Here is a 21,752-nt window from a genome sequence, read left to right on the forward strand (position 1 = left end):
AAAACGGCTCTGCCCAAACCAGCTTCTTCAAGCCAGGGGGAGAGAATCCAAGATCCCAAAGGCAGCGGGGCCCTGCAGGCTCCCTGGATCAAGACGCAAGTGAACCCTATTCTTAGCTGACAGCAGACGGACCAACATTCCTGGGGATTTCCGCATCGTGAGTGGCACCGGTGCACAGCAAGAGATCTAGAAAGAGGCCGGGTGCTTATCTGGGCCCTAGGGCCTGGAGGTAAGTGCCACCTCCATGGGCTCCCTTCAAAGAGTTCCACAGAAACTTCCCAGTTCCGTGGGGTACATGAACACAGAGCTGGGCTCCTGCAAATAAGTTCCCACTTTCCGTTAACTCCGTGAGGATCAACCTTTCAAATCCAGACCCCTTCTCTTCGACACACCTCCACATCTCACCCTCACCGTCTCTGGCGGTGCTGTAACTGTTCCCAAGGGCAACCTGGTTTACGCTCAAGGCTCCCAGCTCAGCAGCAGCAGCATCCCGCGTCCAGTCGGACACCGGGCACCCTCTCGCCTGCCAACACCGCCGGGTCTACCCGAGCGCACCCACTGCTCCTCACCCCGACGCTCCAGGCCCCTCAGCCTCTCACCTGGGAGACTGCCGTGCCTCCGACCCCGTCCTCCCACTTCCTCCCTCCTCCCCTCCAGAGCAAGCAGACCACGTTGCTCCTCTGCGCAGACTCAGCCTTGACTCCCTGAGGGCGCCCAGGTCAAAGCCAACGTCCTCAGCGGACCGTCAACCATCCGCGCCTTTTATGATCCGCCCTGATCAGAGTCTTGAGCCTCAGCTCTCCCCAGCTCCTGTCTCCCACCCACAGGCCGCCAAGCTCCAGCCAGGCGCAGCTGCGCCGTCCCTTAAACCTTCCTGTAATCTTTGCACAGACTGTCTCCTCTGTTCCCGAGCTCTCTTCCATCCCTGTTCTTCTTTCCTCCTTCCGCTCATGATGAAGCCCAGGTTTCCTCCAAGAACTCATCTCTCACCTCCCCTTCCCCGTGAGGCCGAGCTCCTCTGAGCCTCGGCCCAGCTCCCCTGCCACACTGTTACACTCTGCTCCCAAGTCTGCCTCCCCCGTCAGACTTGACCCGCTCCCGTGTATCCTAGCGCAGAGCTTAGGGCCACCACAGCTCAAGATTCAACGAAGGCAGAAACTAATCACATGCATGTACACGTGTGTGCACACGTGTGTAAACACTCATGCACAAACACGTCCAGAGAGACAGCAAAGGGTGCAGGTGCTGCCACCTATGGGCAAAAAGAGCATTACACGCTTTCCTGCGCTCTGGACACCGGGAGCCCTCTCGACTTTCAGATTCACTGGGTTTAGAGCTGTTGTTATTGTTTCGTTGCTAAGTCGTGTCCAACTCTGCGACCCCATGGACGCCAGGCTCCTCTGTCCCTGGGATTTCCCAGGCAAGAATAGTTCACCCCAGCTAACTCCAAGTCGGTCTGTTTCCCGTTTTGGACCTTAAGGCTGCCACAACTTAGAAACAAGGTCCGTAAACCACGGGCTTTAGTCCGCTGCCCACATGCTGCATGGAGCCCTAAAGAGGGGTGTCTCCTTCCAGTAATCACCGTCCTTGCCTGGGGCTCCTGTTTGCTGGGTTAGATCTTAGAACTGCCCACCCATGGAAGGAGTGGGTAGAGAGCTTGCCATTAGTGAAGGTGTATAAGCACCAGGAACCCCATCTGTTTGGATGGCTAAAGAGGAGCTTTCTGCCCTGTGGGGGTGAAGGGGTGACTGGGGGAAGCGGGAACAGAGGTGTTTTTCTCCCGAAAGACTGTTCCCAGATCGCTGAGAGGACCCTCAGATTTGGCGTGTGTGTGTGAAGTCACTTCAATCTTGCCTGATTCTCTGCGACCCTATGGACTGTAGCCCGCCAGGCTCCTCTGTCCATGAGACTCTCCAGGCACGACCACTGGAGTGGGTTGCCAGGCCCTCCTCCAGTCAGATTTGGTGAGGGTGTGTGATCTGTCCGGCGACGCCAGAAGGGTTCAGATGACACCAGTTGTCACTTTCTCAGCACCTACCAAGTGTTAATTCCGCACAGACATCATGTCTCATCCTCACAGCCCAGCCGGCAGCTGTATAGTCCCTGTCTTGCGAGGGAAGAACACAGGTTCAGAGAGGCGGCGTACTGCGCGCAGGGTCACACGGCCGAGAGGCGGAGTACTGCGCGCAGGGTCACACGGCCGACAGGCGGCGTACTGCGCGCAGGGTCACACGGCCGCAGTGCCCGAGCAGCTGCCACCGCGTCAGCCCGCCTCCCCGGTATCCCGGCCTCACTAAATTAAGCTGGGCTTCTTGCTTACTAGACAAAAGTATAAAGCTCCAGTTACTCTAGACCAGGGGTCAGCAAACTTTTACTGCAAAGTGCTAGGATTTCTCTGGGGGTCCAGTGGTTAGGACTTTGTACTCCCACTGCAGGGGGCACAGGTTCGATCCCTGGTCAGGGAACTAAGATCCTGCATGCCATGTGACATGGCCAACATTTTTAAAAGGGAGAGAGAGAAAGAGAAAAGGAAGAGAAAAAAGCCAGATAGGAAATATTTTAAGGTTTGCAGCCACATATTCTTTCTTGTTCGGTTTTGGATTTTCTTTTTTTATAATCTTTTTAAAATGTAAAAACCATTCTTAGCTTGGAGGCATACAAAAACAGGCTGGGGCTTCCCCAGGGCTGTAGTTTGCAGCCTACAGCTGAAAGAGAGTCATACTTATAACCTTAAGTATAAAAACTTCTGGTGGAAATGTTTTGTGCCAAACGCTAGGCCCTTCAGCTGTATTTCTCCCCCTTCAGATGGCATCCTACTGAGTCACTCTCTTCTAAAGAAGAGCCCTGCTCTGCTCTGAAATTAGGCAGCAAAATAACTCAAGGGCTGTTCAGATTCTAGAAACATAACTGTGGACCAAATACAGTTCACCTCAGTGCTATGAGATGACAGCAGCAAATACAACGGGTAGAAAGAACCTCATGGATAAGATTTCAAGAGTTCTGGGCTCCAGTCTGGGTCTTGAACAAAGGATTTAGAATCTCACTAGGTGTCCCTGGTAGCTCAGCTGGTAAAGAACCCACCTGTGACTGCAGGAGACACAAGAGACATGGGTTCGATCTCTGGGTTGGGAAGATTCCCGGGAGAAGGTAACGGCAACCCGATCCAGTATTCCTGCCTGGAAAATTCCACTGACAGAGGAGTCTGGCGGGCTACAGGCCACTGGGTTGCAGAGTTGGGTATAACTGAGCGCATGCGCACACACAGGCCAGATGTGATCCCTGGACCCGCAGCATCTGCATTAGCCGGGAGAGCATTAGAAGTGCATGCAGGGACTTCCCTGGTGGTTCAGTGGTTAGAACTCTGTGCTCCCAATGTAGGGGGCACGGGTTCCATCCCTGGTTAGGGAAGATGCCATGTGTTGCAAGGCCAAAAAAAAAAAAAAAATGCAGTGTCAGGCCCCATTCCAGACCTACTGAACCAGAATCTGCATTTTCACAAAATTCCCAGGTGATTTGGGAGCACGGTAAGTTTGAGATGCTCTAAAACGTCTCTTATGTCCAATCACAACACTGTTGATAAAACCCTTCCCCTAAGGAGAGAAAGGGTCCAAAGCCATCTTTTTTGGTTTTGTAAAAATAAGTCTCTCCCGGTAGAGTGGGTTGCCATTTCCTCCTCCAAGGGATCGTCCCGACCCAGGGATGGAACCTGGGTCTCTGATGTTTCCTGCACTGGCAGGCAGATTCTTTAACACTAGCGCCACCCGTGATCTCAAAAAACACCCCACTTCAGGACGCACACTCAAGAGACCAAGACCTGCCACTGAGTCTTGAAATTAAGCCTTCGACCGGTGGAAAAGTAGACCCAGGTGGACGAGAGAAGGTGCCAGCCCTCAATTCACGGTAGGGGAACTGGCTAAAAAGGAAAATGACTTTCCCAGGACCACGCTGCCAGGACAGACTTGGGGTCTGACCACGGCCCAGTTCCTTAATCTTCCCAAGCCTTGGGCTTTATGATCACTGAAATCATTTTGGTTTAGATGGGTACTTTTGAAATCTCACAAGTGGTGGAGCAGCAATCAGAGAAGTTACTTTGAGCTTTAGGAAATTCACTTGCTCTCTCTGGGTCTGAGTATTCCTGGCCATGAAGTGAGGAGGTGGGACCAGGCAGCTTCTGAGGTCTAACTGTAAGGGTCAGAATCTGGAAAGGGCTTCTAGGTGAGGAGGCAGTCAGAAGAGGGGCCTTCTGCAGAGGGTGACCTCAGCCACCTCGATGTCTGGAAACACAAAGGTAAGTACTTACATCCTAAGCGTGGAGGCAGCACAGTGACCAGGCCGAAGCTCAGCTCTTATGGCAAGTGCAAAGCAGAAACTGGGGTGGGAACCAGCTTCCCCCTGCCTCTTCTGCCCAGGATCTTAATCATTAGCGCTTGCTGATGCCAAACTGTGCAAATCTACAGGTATACCTCATTTTGGATTTCCCTGGTGGCTCAGACGGTAAAGCATCTGCCTACGATGCGGGAGACCCAGGTTCGATCCCTGGGTCAGGAAGATCTTCTGGAAAAGGAAATGGCAACCGACTCCAGTATTCTTGCCTGAAAAATCCCATGGACAGAGATGCGTGGTAGGCCCATGGGGTTGCAAAGAGTCGGACACGACTGAGCAACTTCACTTTATACCTCGTTTTATTGCACTTCAGTTTACTGTGCTTCATAGATACTACATTTTTTTTTTTTTTCACAAACTGAAGGTTTGTGGCAATCTTTGAGCAAACGGTCTTGTGACATCATTTTTCCAATAGATTTGCTTACTTTATTTTTCTGCATCACATTTTTGGAATTCTTGCCATACTTTAAACTGATTATCATATTTGTTATGGTGATTGGTCATCGGTAATCTATGCTGTTACTTCCACAACTCGCTGAAGGCTCAGATGATGGGCAGCATTTTTTAGCAATGAAGTTTTTGAATTAAGGTATGTACCTTGTTTCTTGAGACGGAATACTGTTGCACTACATAGGCTACAGCACAGTGTCAACATAACTTTTACACGAGCTGGAAAACCAAAAATTTTGTATGACTTGCTTTATCGTGATATTCGCTTTATTGCAGTGATCTGGAATGGAAATCTCAATATCTCTGAGTTATGCCTGTATTTGCTAAATGAAGAAATGTTTCAGAAGAATGGTCCCTGAGCCTTCTAACAGCACAGTTAGGCTTTATATAACCAGCCTCAGATGTTCCCCAAGAAAGACTGGTGGAAATGCGAACTGCTTTTCACTGAACTGAACCACCTTTCAAGGGTGGAAATTTGGCAAAATGTAGCAAAAGCTGTAAATGTGTGATTTTCGACTCAACAACTCCATTTCTTGGGCTCTCTTCTAGAAAACAATGAGAGAGGAATAGTTTATGCACTAGAATATTCACTGCAACACTGCTTATCAGCAGTCTGAATGCCTAATAACAGAAGATGTGAAGTGAATCACTCACATCATAGATATAATAACAGAGAATAACAAAAAAATCAGGTCAGCATTTATCATTTTAATAATAAAAATGTGAAAAAATTTTTACAAATAAAATTCATTATTTTCTTTAATCACCCAGTCTATTAGAATGAAAGATTTTAGATAAACATGCATTTATCCACTTAGAGTATACTTTTAAAGCTCTTTAAAAAATTAAATTTAGAGTACTAAATAACATGAAAAAATATTTATGTTATAGCATTTGGGGAAAAAAAAAATGCAGAAAGTCAGAATAGAAGATTACAGATGTGGTATGACCACAGTCCTGTTGGGGGTAAAAGAAAATGTGCTGAAAAAATTAGGAAGGAAATGCACCCAAATGTTAACACTGATTATCTTGTGTTGGCAGAATTATGGACAGTTCTTATCTTTAAATACTATTTTTATTTTCTACACTTTCTATCACAGTTATTATATTTATAAAAAGGAAAAAAAGTCATTGGAGAAGGGGAGAAAAAAAGACATATCCTACGGGTATCCCACCCACACCACTCCGCCACTCCTCCGAAAGTAACCAGCATTTACTGAGTACCCACCAAGGGCCCAGCCCTGCCACAGCCACTAAAGAGGGAAAACTAAGGGCCAAGCCCCGCCCTGAAGGCCCACATATACTGTATATATATTCTTTGTTTGACAAATAAGCTGGGATCAAATGATATCCTTGCTGAAGTTGGAAAGAAAGAAGGCTGTTTGCTTAACCAGTTCAGCAGAATAAATAAATCCCCTCCCACTGGTGTGGCAGCTTCATCCCAGTTCCCTGAGAAGCTCCATGGCTCAAACTGCCTCTGGAGTCCCCCTTGGGAAGAGCACGTTTCAGGGATACGTTACAGCCTGGGAAGAGAACTGTTCATCCTGAGTCCAAGCATTGAAATCAAGAGGTGCAGAGGCTCGCCCTGAGACGGAACCAGCAAGGCACCAGAAAGCAGCAGGATGGGGGGCCTGGGAAAGAACCTATCTGGCTACGTGGTCCCTGGGGACCCCGGGCATGAACACTCACATCTTCAGACCTCAGTTTCCTCATCTGTAAAATGGGGCCCATAACAACCTCAGGGCTACTGTGAGGCTCAAAAAAGAAAAAGTAAGGCATTTCATTTCTCTGGGCTGAGCCTCAGTTTCCTTATCTGTGTTAGTCGCTCAGTCGTGCCCGACTCTTTGTGACCCCATGGACTGCAGCCCACCAGGCTCCTCTGTCCATGAGCTTTTCCAGGCAACGATATTGGAGTGGGTCGCCATTTCCTTCTCCGGGGGATCTTCCCAACCCAGGGATCGAACCCGGGTCTCCTACATTGCAGGCAGGTTCTTTACTGACTGAGCTACAAGCTAAGTAAGTTCCTTATCTGTAAAACTGAGTAAATTGTCTCCTCCCTAGAGAGCTGTTAAAAAGGTTAAACAAGGTGGTAAAAAATGAAAAGTGAACACAGACAGTAAGAATGCCACAGACAGGGGTCCTCACCCTTAACTGCTTGTAGAACAGGAGAATGGGACACATGCATGAATCCTAGGCCTCAACTGCCTTATCTGTAAAATGGGCAACCAACTGGATGCGCAAAGACCCAATTTATAAACAGTAGCTGAATCTCCAGCTGATGCTGGTGCAAGTCACTCAAACAAGGGTGACTGCTGTGGGCTCATTTTATGCCTAGAGAGGTGCAGGTCCCATGTCCCTGCAGTGAGCACAAAGCCCTCCGACTGAGGCCCCCAGAGCTGGGAAAGCGTGACATTATTCTGCCCGCCTGCCTAACGCCAGGTGGACACTGGGGCCCAGCGGAAGGCACGGACTAGCTCAGGTCACCCAGTATTTTGTCAAGTGGAAAAACCAGGACTCAAGCCCAGGCCTTCTGCTGTCCAGCCTTGCCCATCACACCCACCGCTGTTCTCTGCCCTGCCCTTAAATTGCTGATGTGGTCCTGGGCAGGGCAGGGGAGAGCAGTCCGTGACAGCAGCGGGTGGGGGTGGGGAGGAAAAGCCGGAGAGCGGCAGGAACCCAGCCTGCCTGTGGTCTCCAAACTCACAAACCACATCAGGCTGAAATATGACACACGCTCACTCGGTTGAAAGGGAGGAGATATTTTTACTTAACATCCCCCAGCTGCCTGAACACTGGTCTCTTTCTTTCCCTCCCCCACAAAATACATAGCTCCTGGGACCAGGTTTTCCCTGCTTCTGCCGGCATTTTCTCAGGAAATAACCATGGGGAGGGGCGGGGGGTGGAGGGAGATGTTGCCCATTCTTCCTGGCTTCCTCAGAAAGCTTTCCTGAGCAGGGACTCCAACGGTGAAAGGAGGCTGGGCCCCCAGCTACCTCTCTGAGTGAACCTGGGCAAGTCTTTGTTCTCTCAGAGCCTGGATTTCCTGAAATGGAGGAAAGATGGACCTACACTCTGAAGTCCTGTAGATAGTACAGAAAAGTGTGAGTTTACTAACAGTCCCGAGAGGCCCCTCCAGGCCTAAGCTCCCCACACCACGCATACTGATTAGCATCCCTCATCACGGCCCCAGCAAAACTCGACCTTCAGTCCTCATAATGTCAGGACTAGATGGCTCCTCCAGTAGAACATTTAAGGCAGTGATTAAGAGCTATAGCCCTACAGTCAGACCTCCAGAATCCTAGCACTGACACCTAACTGCCTCACAAGCCAAAGTACATTCCTTAGCCTCTCTGAGCCTCAGTTACCTCCTCTATAAAAGCAAATAACAGGACCTAACTCAGAGACATGATAGTGAAGAACCAACAAAGTAATTAATGCCCCAGTGCTTGGTTTACTAAAAGGTAGCTTTTTATCATGGAGACCAATATCATGGAGACATCCCCCCATTTTACAGATGAGGACACTGAGGCCCTGTGAGCCGGGACTTGCCCAAAGTCACTCAGAAGAACTCAGATTACAGCTCCACTCCTAAGTCAGTGCATCTAACTTCTCTCAGTTCTGCCATCTCTAATAACTAATATGCACGCTCAGAGACTAGATATGGGCTGTAAAGTTCTCTCGAAGAAAACCAGAGACCAGCGCTCCAGCAGGGGATGACAGACTGCAGAAATCATCTCTATGACCTGACGACGTCTCACCAGAGGCCAAACTGCCCACATGGCGTGGGGAGAAGGGGCCCTCTGGCACTGGATGGCTAAGAAGTGTGAAGGCATCCAGTCTTCAGCTCTTGCTTGTGGCAGTGCCGCAGAGCTGCACACACAGGGGTCAGCAGGGGCCACCTCTGGGGCAAGAAGGGGGTTAGAGGGATGAGGCTTACTCTATACTCTTCTCTAGGCTTGAATTTTTTTTTTAAGAGTTTATTTTCAATCGGAGGATAACTGCTTTACAGTACTGTGTTGTTTTTTGCCAGACATCAACATGTACCACCTACAGGCACACGCATGCCCCTCCCTCCCGAGCCTCCCCCCCACCTCCCGCCCCAGCCCCCTCCTCCAGGCTGTCACAGAGCCCCGGATTTGACCTCCCTGTGTCACACCGCAAGGCTTGACTCTCTAACAATATTTCCTTGCTTTAAAAGTAAAACTCAATACTGAAAATCTCAGAATAACTTGGCAACCTTGCCCAATAGCTATAAGCCCACTGCTTGCTTTTAGATAAAATTTACTGCCAGTTTTGACGGGTTCTTCAGCTGGGATTCCACTCTGGTCCATCCCGTGGCCATTGGTCTGGTCCAGACCCGCACTCTCTTTCACTTGACCATCCAATAGCCTTCTAAGGGGTCGCTGTACCTTCAGTGTGGCCCCTTCCAAAGCATCTGCTACATTAGCCACCAGATCGCTGAGAGCTGCGATCACTGCCCTCAGGCTAAAGTCCAAGCCCTTGGCTGACAATCTAGTTCCCTCTTGACTTACAGCCTCAACTCCCACCACTCCGTCTTTCCCTCATCTGCCATCCTCGCCCTGTGGGTTGCTCAGAAAACCTCAGTGCCTTTGCAGGAGCTGCTCCTGCCTCTTAGCACGTCTTACTGCCCATCACGTTATCTCCTGGGCAACTATTACTCATTTCTGAGGTCTGGGTGGCCCAAACAGACTTAGTCACCCCTTTATAGGCTGAAGTTAATTCTCAGTATTGCAGCTGGTTCCGACCTCTATAGATGAGAAGCATCTTAAGGACAAATATCTTTGCCTTCCTCAAGGCTCTTGGGCCCTCACAGGGCAAAACACTGAACACAGGCCCTGAAGAGTGCTGAATCAAGGAAGAAGGGAAGGAAGGAAACCCCTCCTGGGAGATGCCTGCTTTTCCAAATTCATGTCTGTCCCCAGTAAAAAAAAGACTATGGAAAATTCTGGAGTAAAGTTCCTTTCCCAGATTCACACGGAAACCTTTTTTGCTGCGAAACTCACCCGGGTGCCAATTCAAGCTCCCCCGGCTGTTTACGATTGCCCTGGCATTTATAAATAGTGAGGCCCCAAGAAGGAAAATGGAGTTTCAAGGGAACTGGAAGCTGACAGTCCCCGCTCCCAACCTTCCTCCTCCGCTCCAAGCCTCTTCCCCTTAATTAACATCCCCAAGAAACATCTAGCAGCACTCCAGAGTGTGAGTGTGTCTTGGAGGTGTGTGTGCGTGTGTGTGTGTGTGTGTGTGTGTGCACGCAGTGCTCAGGGTCTTAGTGAATGGAACTCGAGACTCAAGAAGAGTCTGAAGCCCCAGGAGCTAAAAGTCAGCCAAGTGCAGATGGCCCTGGGGCCCAAGCCGGCCCCTTCCTCACTGTGTGAGTATCAGCCGCTCACCCACTCTCAGGGCCCTGCAGTTTTCTCAACTGTGGACCACGCTGTGGTCACTGTAATCGCAGTGCAGCGAATTCATAGGGCTCCAGGAGAGCCCACCGGTCCTGAGAGAGCAGGACCCGAGGCTCACGCCTCAGAAAAGTCCCCGGAGGCCCTGGCTTCCACCACAAGCAGTCACCCCCAGGGCACCCTGATTGTCCTCGGCTCTCCTGAGTTCTGGGTGTCGTAAAGCTGTCCTCTCTGTTTTGAGTTATATGTGAGGGCGGGATAAAGGGCGGATGTCTGGGTGTCTGAGGCCGAAGCTCCCTGCAGCCCTGCCAGCCTCCTCGGCCCGGGGCCTTGCCTTTGGCCACTGCCGAGAGCAGCCGGGCTGCGCCGGGCCAGGGGACACGCTGTATTCAGATTCTGAGGCGTCTGGACCCAAGCAGAGACGGGGCCCCAGGGAGAAAGGCTGGTTCCAATCCCTGTCCTCAGCTCTGAGTTTCCGTGTGAGTCAGGGAAGGGCCCGTGCTCCGCAGGGCGGAGGGACAGACAGCGCCGACAGGTAGCAGAGGCAAGCCGATTCCAGACCAGTTAAGAGGAAGAACTTTCTAACAGTTCTGGGCCCAGAAAGAGGAAGGAGGTTGGGGCGGGGGGGCGGGGGGGGGGGGGCGCTCATCGCCAGGGGAGGGCAGGCCAAGGCATTAATCCTGGAGATGCGCGAGGCAGACTCCCCGGCGGAGCCGCCGCCCAGACCGCTGCAAGCTGGAGACCACCTGCCGGCGAGTGCGGGGCTACCCCGGGCCCACGCAGCCCACCGGCGCGAAGTGGGTCAAAGTCAGCTCGAGTGCACCATGGGGCCTGTGGGTGGAGGCCTGAATCCCCTCACTCCCTACCCGAGCCCCCCAACTCTCCCCGGCCCCCGGAAGACACGCAAGGTGAGGGGGGTGGGGAGCCCTTTTTCCGCGATGCCCCGGCTGCTGGGCCGAGCTCCAGGTGCGGGCGAGCTCGGCCGGCGCGAGGAGGGAGAAAGGACCCAGAAGCCCGGGATCCCCGGGTGCCCCGGGGTCGTGGTCGCTCCCCTCGCCTACCTGCGGCTGCGGCGCTGGCGACGGCGGCTGCTGGGTCCAGCTGTGCTCCGCTGGCTCCGGGCGGCGGGGCTGGGGCGCCGCGGGCGCGGGGCCGGGTGGGCAGGGCGCGGGCGGGGGCCGCCCTCGGGGCGGGGCCGCCGGGCGGGGGGGCGAGGGGAGGAGCGCCGGCCCCGCCCACAGGCGGCCGGGAGGACGACGACTCCGGCTCCGGACCCGCCCGGACGTGCCATTTGCCTAAGGAAAGGCGAGCTACCTGCTTCACACGGGAGGAAACTGAGGCCCGGAGCGCCGGGGGCAGATCGACAGGAGCCTGGGAAGAGGGGAGGAGACTCGCGGGGCGCCTGGAGCTGGGCTGGGGCCAAAGAGCTCAGTTGGGATGGGCAGCCTGCGGGATGCCCTCAGGGGATGATCTAGGCAGTCCACAAAAGCAGAAGCGGAGGGTGGGCAGCAGCGAGAGACCCTGAAGGGAACAAAGGAGCAGAATGAGTCCCGGTTGCCTTCAGAAACGAGAACTACACGAAATGCCAAAGCGCAGGCCTGTCCTTAAAATGTTAAGCTGGGGCTTTGGAGTCAGACCACCTGGGCTTGACCCCTTGACACCTACTAGTCCTGAAACGTTGGGCAAGTGACCTAAGGTATCAGTGTCAATTGCCTTATCTGTAAAATGGGCATCATAATTTCATCTTCATGTGTCTGTTGGGAAGACGTAATGAAAGAAAGTCTCTTAACACCATATCAGGTACTGTGAGTTCTCTGTAAATGGAAGGTTTTATTAGTGTGATGGCAGATATTATTTTAGGTGACAGAGCAAATCCACATTGTCAAAAAGATGAATGCAAGGTCACTTCTAAACAAATGTAGTATTTTATTTATCGCAATAGCATCTCTTGCATTTGAGAGAGAGCCAGTATGATGGATAAGGGATTCCCAGGTAGTTCGGTGGTAAAGAATCCACCTGCCAATGCAGGAGACATAAGAGACACAGATTTGATCCCTGGGTGGGGAAGATCCCCTGGAGAAGGGAATGGCAACCCACTCTAGTATTCTTGCAGGGAAAATCCCATGGATGGAGGAGCCAGGCAGGCCCCAGTCCATGGAGTCACAAGAGTCGGAAACGACTGAGCGACTGAGCAGGCACGCATTTACAACGGAACAGGGCGTAGAATAGCCTCTGACAGTCTTGCTGCACGTGTGAACTCCCGGTCTCTTGAGCTGCCCTGTGACTCCTAGTTGGGAGACCCACATTATAGGAGATGAGAGCAGAGGACTGAGGTGTCCATTCCCAGCCTAGGTGATGGGAGCAGCCCCACGTTCAGCTGGGCAAATCTCCCTCCAGCACAAGAGAAAATATACAAAGTCAATAGCTGCTGGGTGCTGGGAATCAGACAGAGAATCTGGTGTTATTTAAGTAGCAGAGAGGCTAAGGGCACAGCACTCACTTCCTGGTTTTTCCATTAAGTAGCAGCCAGGGAAGCCACAGGGCCTGGAGATTCCCAGCCTGGTTCTTCCCCTGCCGCAGCGGCTTTCTACATCTCTAGTGATGACAGGAACCATTTCTTGAACACTTGGGCCATGCTCTGCGGTTCCCGAATGCTCCCAGTCTTCATCCTCACCTCCTTGCCTGCTTGATCCTCCCCCTCCCCCGCACACTCCCCCGCACACTCCCCCGCACACTCCGACACCCGAGGTGGGCATCCCCAAGTGCAGTTTTCAGACGAGGAGACCCAGGCACCGGGAGGGTTAAGCGGCTCTCCTGAGCTCACACTAGTGACACTGGACGCATCTGGGGGCTTGGCCCCTTCTCCTTTGCTCAGCGTCCTCTGTCTCACTCTGCTGCTCCTCCCAGCTGGCTTGGGAAACTGTCCAGTTCCACTTCCTCTGAGAAGTGAAGCAAGGTGCCTCCGCTCACCCGCAGGACGTCTCCTACTCTCTCACTCCCCACCGCCTGCTTTTTCTGGAGGCGGCCTGTGGGACAGGTGGGGAGAAAGGCATAAACACAGACTGTTCGGCTCTCAGCTCTCTGATTACAGCCCCTGGCACACACATGACCTGGAATTATCGAACGTGCCATTTCCAACCCCAGCAACTTCTCTCGGGCAAAGAGAGGGAAACCTCTGAGTCTGAGTGTCCAGAGAACTGGGAAGTACGATGTTGGGAGGGAGGCAACGTTGGGGAACATCTAGTCCCACCCCTTATTTTAGAAGTGGGGAAACTGAGGCCAAGAATGCAGAGAGGCTTGCCCACAGAACCCTCTGGTGACTCCATTTGGCACTGGAGAAGCCCATACGTCCAGGCTCTCACGGGAAATAATTTAAAGTAAGGATTATGACGACAATAGTGACGGCCAGTAAGACTCAGAGGGCCGAGCGAACCCCTGACACTTTACTCTGTGTGCATCAACAGGACGGTGGGTGTGTCCCAGCCAATCAGGGTGTATCTTGGCCTGACCCTTCAGTCAGGGTCAGGGCTGCCTGGCATGGATGTGTAGATACCCTCTCTTGTCGCCTTTTTCTCACTGCTTTCTGGACTCCTTTTGGACTCCTTTTTGTACACTACCCCATAGGTCTAGGGGTCAGTAAAGGTTATTTGCCCCGTATCTCACCTTCAGAGTGAATGTCTTCTTGTTCTTGCTGACATGATTCTCCTCTCATGGAAGCACTTTGACGTCTTTTGTCAGAAGACCACTTCTTTCCTGGGAGTGAGGATGGGGGAAACAAAAGCCACACCCAGGCCATGCAATAGACAACTTGGGGGCACCCATTCCCTCTTCTGAGACTGCCTTTCCCCACCCACAGGGGTGGCCCTCACTTGGCCCCCATGATTTCATTTTAACTCCTAGCCCACTCCAAACACATTGACGCCATTAGGAGCGACACCACCACCAATCTAGACTATCAGAATGTGGAATTACAGTTTGGAACAGAACAATCCTGGTTAATTAACTGGGCCTGTGAGGACCAGCCATCTGTGAAGGCCAACTTATTAAGAAAAGACTTTTTTTTAATAGAATTTTATTTATTTATTTTTAGTGTGCTGGGTCTTCCGCTGCTGCTTGGGCTTTTCTCTAGTTGCAGTGTGAGGGCTTCTCACTGTGGAGGCTTCTCTTGCTGCGGAGCGCAGGCTCGAGCGTGCTCCCGCCTCAGGACTTGCGGCTCCTCGGCTCTAGGAGCTCAGGCTCAGTAGCTGTGGTGCGTGGACTTAGTTGCTCTGCAGCATGAGGGATCTTCCCGGACCAGGGATCGAACCTGTATCTCCTTCATTGGCAGGCAGATTCTTAACCACTGAGCCACCAGGGAAGCCCAACACAACTGTTTTTTGAGCAGTGAATGCCTTGTATCAGGTTCCTAGAAGCAAAGCCCAAGTGGAGATTTTGTGCAAAGGGAGAATTGAAGTGCTCTCAGGAGATCCTGGAACGCCCCAAAGGACCCAGGGCCGGGATGCAGCCAGGCCTCGGGGTCAGAGTGGAAGCAGGGCCTGAGCACTAAGGAAACCCAGCAAGGACTGTCACTCCATCCTTCGTATCTCCCCATCTGCTTCGCTGCTCTGCCTCACGTCAGAAAGGAACCTCTGCTTTCCACAAAGTGACTTTTACCAGCAGTAAGCTGGACTCACTGTCTGTGGCCCACATGCCAACTTGGGTCAGATGCCTACCCTTTATCCAGCTGACTCTAGCCGGAGTGGTGGGGTCAGACTGCCCCAAACTGGCTGCTCCCTCTGTAACCAGTGGATGGACAGAAGAGGGGAGAGGAAGTCAGGCAGAGTGAACAGCTTCTCTTGGGGGAAGGCCGTGAAGAGTAAGAATGGGGGTAGAAATGGGATGGCATCTTTCGCTGAGGGCGCAGACTAAGTGAAGACGTGGAGGCTGGGGGAAACCAAGTCTGCAGAAAGGAAGGAGCCTGTTATTTGCTTCAGCCTGGGCGCCCTTGGTGGCGTGCCGGAGCCAACTTGAACTGGCTTATAAGAGCTGCTTGTTAAGTTTCCAGGAATTTTTACAGCTAGCTGTTAAACACAGTCTTCAATAAAAATTAATATTTATATGACTATTATTAAAAAATCATAAAGGTGATAATGTCTCAGAACCTGTCACTTCCTAATTATTTTACTCTCCTATGACCTATAGGCTTCCTTGATAGCTCAGTGGTAAAGAATCTGCCTGCCCTGCAGGAGACCAGGGTTCCATCCCCTGCTGGTTTGATCCCTGGGTTGGGAAGATCCCCTAGAGAAGGAACTGGCAACCCACTCCAGTGTTCTTGCCCGCTAAACCCCTTGGTCAGAGGAGCATGGGGGGCTACGGTCCATGGCGTTGTGAAAGAGTCAGATACAACTTAGCAACTAAGCAGCAGCTATGATCTATCTATGCTCTCAAGGATTTTGTTTTTAGCTATTTATCTATATGGTAAACATACTACGATAAATAGTGTGCTGTTCCCCATCACTTCCCAGCTTCACATTCAGTGATGTCATACTGGTAACCTGAAATCAACCTTGGTGGGGTTATTTACACCAGGGAAATCAGCAAAGGCTGCAGACATCAGAGCTTCCCTTCTTCCTGACTTACCCCACCCTCCAATCCTACCCAAGAGCCTGTTGTTTAGCATTTAGCAGCACCCTGGGTTTTCCCCATCCAAATCTCTGCATTGAGACTGCCTGTTTATGCGCATCTCCTGCTCACCGGTTGGGCTTTCGGTAGAAGGAAGAAGTGTGTTTGCTTGGTTTGTTAATATATACTTAGTGTCAAACAGTGCCTGGCACAGAGCTGGTGCTTAGCAAGTTTTTACTAAATTAATTAATCAATAAAAGAGGGAAACGAGATAAGTTTGGTCAGCAGAGTGAGTTGGGATGCGTCAGAAGGACTCAGGAGAGGGCTGCACTTTGGATTTCAGGAGCTGCCAATCCTAGTGTCTTCTGAATGCCCGGAGGAGGAAGCTGTGTGTCTCACTATTTCAATGTGAAGGATGGGTGCCGTATGGTCACTGTCAGCTCAGTCCTAACCTGTGGTTTATACATTTCCACATCACTGGAAATCCTAAAAGGCCTGATTCTATAATTGTGCCCTATACATGCCAATAAGATGCTGAACACCATGAGCTTCAGAGAGGATTCTGATTTTGATTCCCTCGCCATCCAGCCTCCCAGGTTAGATTTTCAAGGAAATTTCAAAAGCATCCAGATGCCCTTCTTCCGTCTGCCATGCATGTCACTGCCATCTGCAGCTACACGTGACTGGTCCTAAGATAGTAAATAGCACTTTCAACAACAAAAACTAGAATTGTAATTATAAGCACCACTTTTGGAATGCTTTTTGGTCACTTTACTATTTCAAGTAAGTCTTGCAGCTACCTCCAAGTTAGGTATCAATTTCAATATTACAAATAAATAAACAGGCTCATGAATAATCCCAAGGAGATCAAACCAGTCCATCCTAAAGGAAATCATCCCTGAATATTCATTGGAAGGACTGATGCTGAGGCTGAAGCTCCAATACTTTGGCCACCTGATGCGAAGAGCTGACTCATTAGAAAAGACCCTGATGCTGGGAAAGATTGAAGCCAGAAGTCTCGAGAAGGGGATGACAGAGGATGAGATGGTTGGATGGCATCACCGACTCGATGGACATGAGTTTGAGCAAGCTCTGGGGGTTAGTGATGGACAGGGAGGCCTGGCATGCTGCAGTCCATGGGGTTGCAAAGAGTCGGACACAACTGAGGGAAGGAACCTGACTAAGGTGGGTGAGTGGTTGTCTGGGATTTGAACATTGGTCTGTCTCCAAAGGCCAGGCTCTTTCTACAGCCAAAGTGAAAGTCAAGGGGAAGATAAAACCTTTTCCATGCCTCCTAGTCATGATCAGGAATTTTGTCTCTCTTCATCTTGACAATATTAGAGACTGAGGTTGGGCCCTTTCCTGTACATTTTATATAATGTTTTATGAACACTATTTCTTTATGTGGAAAGTACCTGGAGTTGTTTAAGAAATGTAAGCCTATTTTAAGAAAAATTGTAAACTGCTGTGCTATACAAATAAAAAGTAATTCATAAAACCCCTTACACACACACACACCAAAAATAAAACCCTTTGATACAGTGCTATTTTTGTATTCTTTTATTCTGTACCCACACAGGAAGTTCATGTTTTTGGTTTTTTTCCTTATTTATTATTTACTTACTGTTTTTCTGCATACAAGCCCTGTGCCTTGGGCAATGGGCATGGAGATGAATCAGTCATAGACTCAACCTTTGAAGGGCCTGTGGCCAAGGAAACGGACAATTACAGTAGGGTGTTATAGGAACTAAGAAAGAGGAAGCTCGGGGTGGGGATGTGAGGAGAGGTTGGGGAACAGGATCCGAGAAGACTGCAAAGAAGGAGATGAGCTGGACCTTGGAATATCCCTCTTTGTGCCTCGGTTTCTTTATTTGATAACTGTCCGCCTCAAAGAGTGGTGGGAAAATGAAGTAAAATTATCCATGTTAACTGCTAGCTGCAAGGCCTGGGGCGTAGCAGGGGCTCTATAAACAGAAACTGGTATCATTATGGGAAGCCTACAGGTAATGACGTGGAGGATTTAAGATGGGTGAGCTTGTGCCAACGTGTCTGGAATGCAAGGTACCAGACTGGATTATGAAAGATGACGCCAGATAGCAAGAGGACAAATCGTCATAGTTTCCTGTTCTGGGCAATATCTCCTTCAAATCTGACAGCAGTTCCTCCGGCTGGCACTATTTTCACTCCCAGTTCACAGATGGAGAAACTGAGGCACACAGGAGTGAAGTTCCTCATTTACATTGCACCGCTGGGAAATGGCAGGACAGGGACGAAAATCCAGATTTCGCTCCCAAGCCACTGCCTCCCAGGGGTGTCTGAAAGCAGGCCAGGCTGAAGGGACGGGGCAGCGGGCAGCTGGCTCTCCTGCCGTGGAGCCACACAGCTGTAGCCGGATGAAGGAGTTTCTGCGGAGGGGCGCAGGGGCCTGCTGGCCTCGCCGCCCTTGACGGCCAGGGATTTAGCAGGAAGAGCTGGCTTTTGTTCTCGATGAATCAGCCCTGCTGTTTCTGAAAGCCCAGCCCCACTCCTCTGGGCTCAGCGGACCAGAAGGCATTCAGCTATCCCTGCAGGTCACCAGTGGGGTGGAGCAGGCAGCGCTGGGTGCCCTGGACTGCCCCATTTACAGACAGTTATAACATCGCTGCCCGGAACAATGGGCTTTTCAGTGGCTGGGCTGCATCTTGGGTTGCAAGTCGTGGTAGAAACACAATCAGGCCATCAATGCATTACCTTCTTTGGGCTTTGAGGAAGTAAAAAAACAAACAACAAAAAGTCACCCATAACAGCTGATTCGGTTGCAGTCATCCCCAACCTTTTTGGCACTGAGGATGGATTTCGTGGAAGACAATTTTCCCACAGACCAGGGTGAGGGAGGATGGCTTGGGGATGATTCAAGCACATTAGATTTATTGTGCAATTTATTTCTATTATTATTCTGTCAATGTCACCTCAGATTAGATCTAATTAGGCACTAGATTCTGGAGACTGGGGCCCCCTAGGTTAAGGTTTTCGTCAAAAGTTGATCTCGTGCCTCCACCTTCCGGCTCCCCCACCTTCCCTTTCCCTTCCCCCTATTCCTCTGGGCCTCTCTCTTTCTTTCCCTCTTACTTCTTCTCCTCTTCTTTCTCACTGCTGTTTCAGCAGTGGCAGTGCTTTGCTGAAGTCCAAATAGCCTTGCCCAGGGAATTAGAACACCGGAGTTCACTCCCAGCCCCACCTCTAGCTTGCAGGATGATTCTCGGCAAGTCAGCACTCCTTTGAGCCTCCATTGTCTCCGTGGCAAATTGGGACAATAGAACTCATCACCTCTGAGAAAGCTTATGTTCCTGTTGCTGTTTAGTCTTGAAGTTGTGTCCGACTCTTTGTGACCCTATGAACTGTAGCCCGCCAGGCTCTTCTGTCCATAGGACTTCCCAGGCAAGAATACTGGGGTGGGTTGCCATTTCCTTCTCCAAGGGATCTTCCCGACCCAGGGATTGAACTGGAGGGGGATCGAACCCATGGGTGATCAAACCCTCGTCTCCTGCTTGGCAGGTGGATTCTTTACCACTGATTGCACCTGACTCATAAACCCTGGAGCTTTCCCAGCCCTGTCTTCTACGGCACTGGCCCCAGGGAGAGCCAGAGGGCCTCTGTCTTGTAAGATCTATTCAACTGTCCTTCAAAACATTAGAAACTTCAGGTGAAATTACTCTAGGTTGTTTTATTTTACAGATGTGATTTGTAAGACTGTCTTCAAAAATTCAAATGTGCAAATGTGATCACTTTTTTCCTCAAATCAAAACCACCAACTTGAAAAGGGCCATACCTGATTAACAAGAAACACGATCCTTCACCGATGGAACCTTCCTCCCCAGAGTGTTCCCCGGAGCTCCAAGGCCGAAGCAACCCCAGCAGGGGAGGTTCCCTAACCCCCACCACAAGCAGGCAACCTGGAGTTTGCTTTCTCCCTGGTGCGGGCATGCTGTATTGACCTTGACCTTGGGCAGATGGCCCTGCAGGTCCAGGTCCCCAAGCAGGTGCCAGGGGTCTCCAGGAGCAGTCCGGCTCTCTCGCTGGACATCCCACACCCCATGTTCAATTTCTCATACAGCCATTCTTCAAGGTTCTAGCCTGACAGGAGTCCATATCAAAATCTGTGTGCATTTCTGCCCTTTGGGGCTCCAAACCTCTTTTTATTTTTGGTCTCCAGGTGTCTTACCTGTCCCCCTTCAGGGGGAGCAAACTTTAAGCAGTTAAAGGTGAGTTACCCAGAGAGGACCTTTAAGCTCATCTTTCCCTAGAGACGAAAAAGAAAAACACAAATCTTCAGTGGGCAACCTGTAACACTCTTTTAAAGTATACAACTTGATCATGGCATAAAATACAATCAGTACCATCTGGTTTTATGAGACCCATGGAAAGCTGTGTGAACTTTATGTGCCGAGGGCCATAGGTTGGTAAGCTCTATATTTTATCACCATCTAAATTCCAAGCGTTTTTAGCCAGGCCTCGGTGGCCACACGTGATCTGGCCTTGCTTTATCGCTGCGGCTCCATCTCGTCCCCTCCCACCCGAACCCCTCCCGCCTGAACGCTGTACTCCTTTGCCACTGAATCATCTGTTGATCTTCCAGCAGACCCTGATTTTCCATCACCTCGACACCTTCAAACTTTTCTACCCCCGTTCTCTCTCTCTCTTAGGATTGCCCATCTTGACCTTCTCCCCCTGTTTAACTCTCCCCTATTTTTTCAGATTTAACTTGGGGGGAGCTCTCTAGCAAAGCCCTCCCCAACTCCTCCACCACACATTATACCGCCGCCCCTCCCTGCTCCCACAGTCCCCTCCATTGCCGCCATCGTAATACTTCCTGGGCCGTTCTGTGAAAACAGAGTCCCCCGTCCTTATTATTTTTCATCCCCAAACCTTGCTTAATTCCCTTATAAGTGACGGTTATTTGTAATGAATTAGTTACTGGTTTTTTGCTGAAGCTGAAGCTCCAATACTTTGGCCCCCTGATGCAAAGAGCCGACTCATTGGAAAAGACCTTGATGCTGGGAAAGATCAAAGGCAAAAGGAGAAGGGGGCAAGAAGATGAGATGGCTAGATAGCCTCACTGACTCAATGGACATGAATTTGGGCAAACTCCAGGAGACAGTGGAGGGCAGAGGAGCCTGGTGTGCTGCAGTCCACGGGGCTGCAAAGAGTTAGGCTCGATTCAGCAACTGGACAACAGCAGCAGTTGATTACTGTCTTTCTCACTAGACTATGAGCTCCTTGAGGGCAAGGCCAAATCTCTAATTCTCTACTGTCTATGACAGTGGCCAACCCAGCATCCTGGGTTGTGTAGACCATCTGCACGCACGTTAAACTGCACTGAAATGACACTAATCAGACTGTGTTATAATTATCTCTTTATGTTTCTAGTTCTACCAGCAAACCCCTCATGGGCAGGCACCAAGTGTTGCTCACTATTACGCTTCCTGTGCCCAACACAGAACTAGACATACAATAGAAGACTAGGAAATGTGAAATGAATAAACAAATGAATGAATTAAATGAATAAGAAGCAGAACTAACGTGAAGGCAGGATGAACAAATGATCAAATAAAGGTATTCCAAACAACCTTTCTGAAACAAACAACTGATAGCTGTTACTTTCACTATTTGAAGTAAATATAAGCCTCCTCTCTTGATTCTGTCTGCTTATACTACTGGAAAAAAATTATAATGGAGCTGGTCAAGGCTAACCTTTAAAAAACAATCACCACAGAAATCCAATGACTGGAGTGATGAATAGGTAAGACATTGATATCAATTTACATTAATTAGTAAGGCTAAGCTACTGGCTCAAAATGTCTGCTTCCTTAGCCTTCTAGATTTGTATCAAATGTCACCTGTTGGCTTTTTCCAACTTTCATA

The 21,752-nt window shown here is 50.4% G+C and overlaps 1 protein-coding gene and 1 non-coding gene across 5 annotated transcripts in view; one reads left to right on the forward strand and one right to left on the reverse strand.

The window, feature by feature from the left end:
* Window positions 1-11,447, reverse strand: part of GSN (gelsolin) — a 56,844-nt gene extending 45,397 nt beyond the window's left edge. For 2 of the 4 annotated variants that reach the window (XM_043927922.1, XM_043927921.1), the window contains exon 1: window positions 11,312-11,447. The gene's annotated coding sequence lies outside the window, so the exon portion shown is untranslated. The remainder of the gene's footprint in view (window positions 1-11,311) is intronic. The other 2 variants (XM_043927923.1, XM_043927924.1) reach the window with 2 other exon arrangements.
* Window positions 4,477-4,549, forward strand: TRNAR-ACG. Its single transcript has one exon. It is a non-coding gene; the product is annotated as a tRNA-Arg (tRNA).
* Window positions 11,448-21,752: the final 10,305 nt, after the last annotated feature.

The sequence above is a fragment of the Cervus elaphus genome, chromosome 16, assembly GCF_910594005.1.
Source record: "Cervus elaphus chromosome 16, mCerEla1.1, whole genome shotgun sequence".
Taxonomy (NCBI): domain Eukaryota; kingdom Metazoa; phylum Chordata; class Mammalia; order Artiodactyla; family Cervidae; genus Cervus; species Cervus elaphus.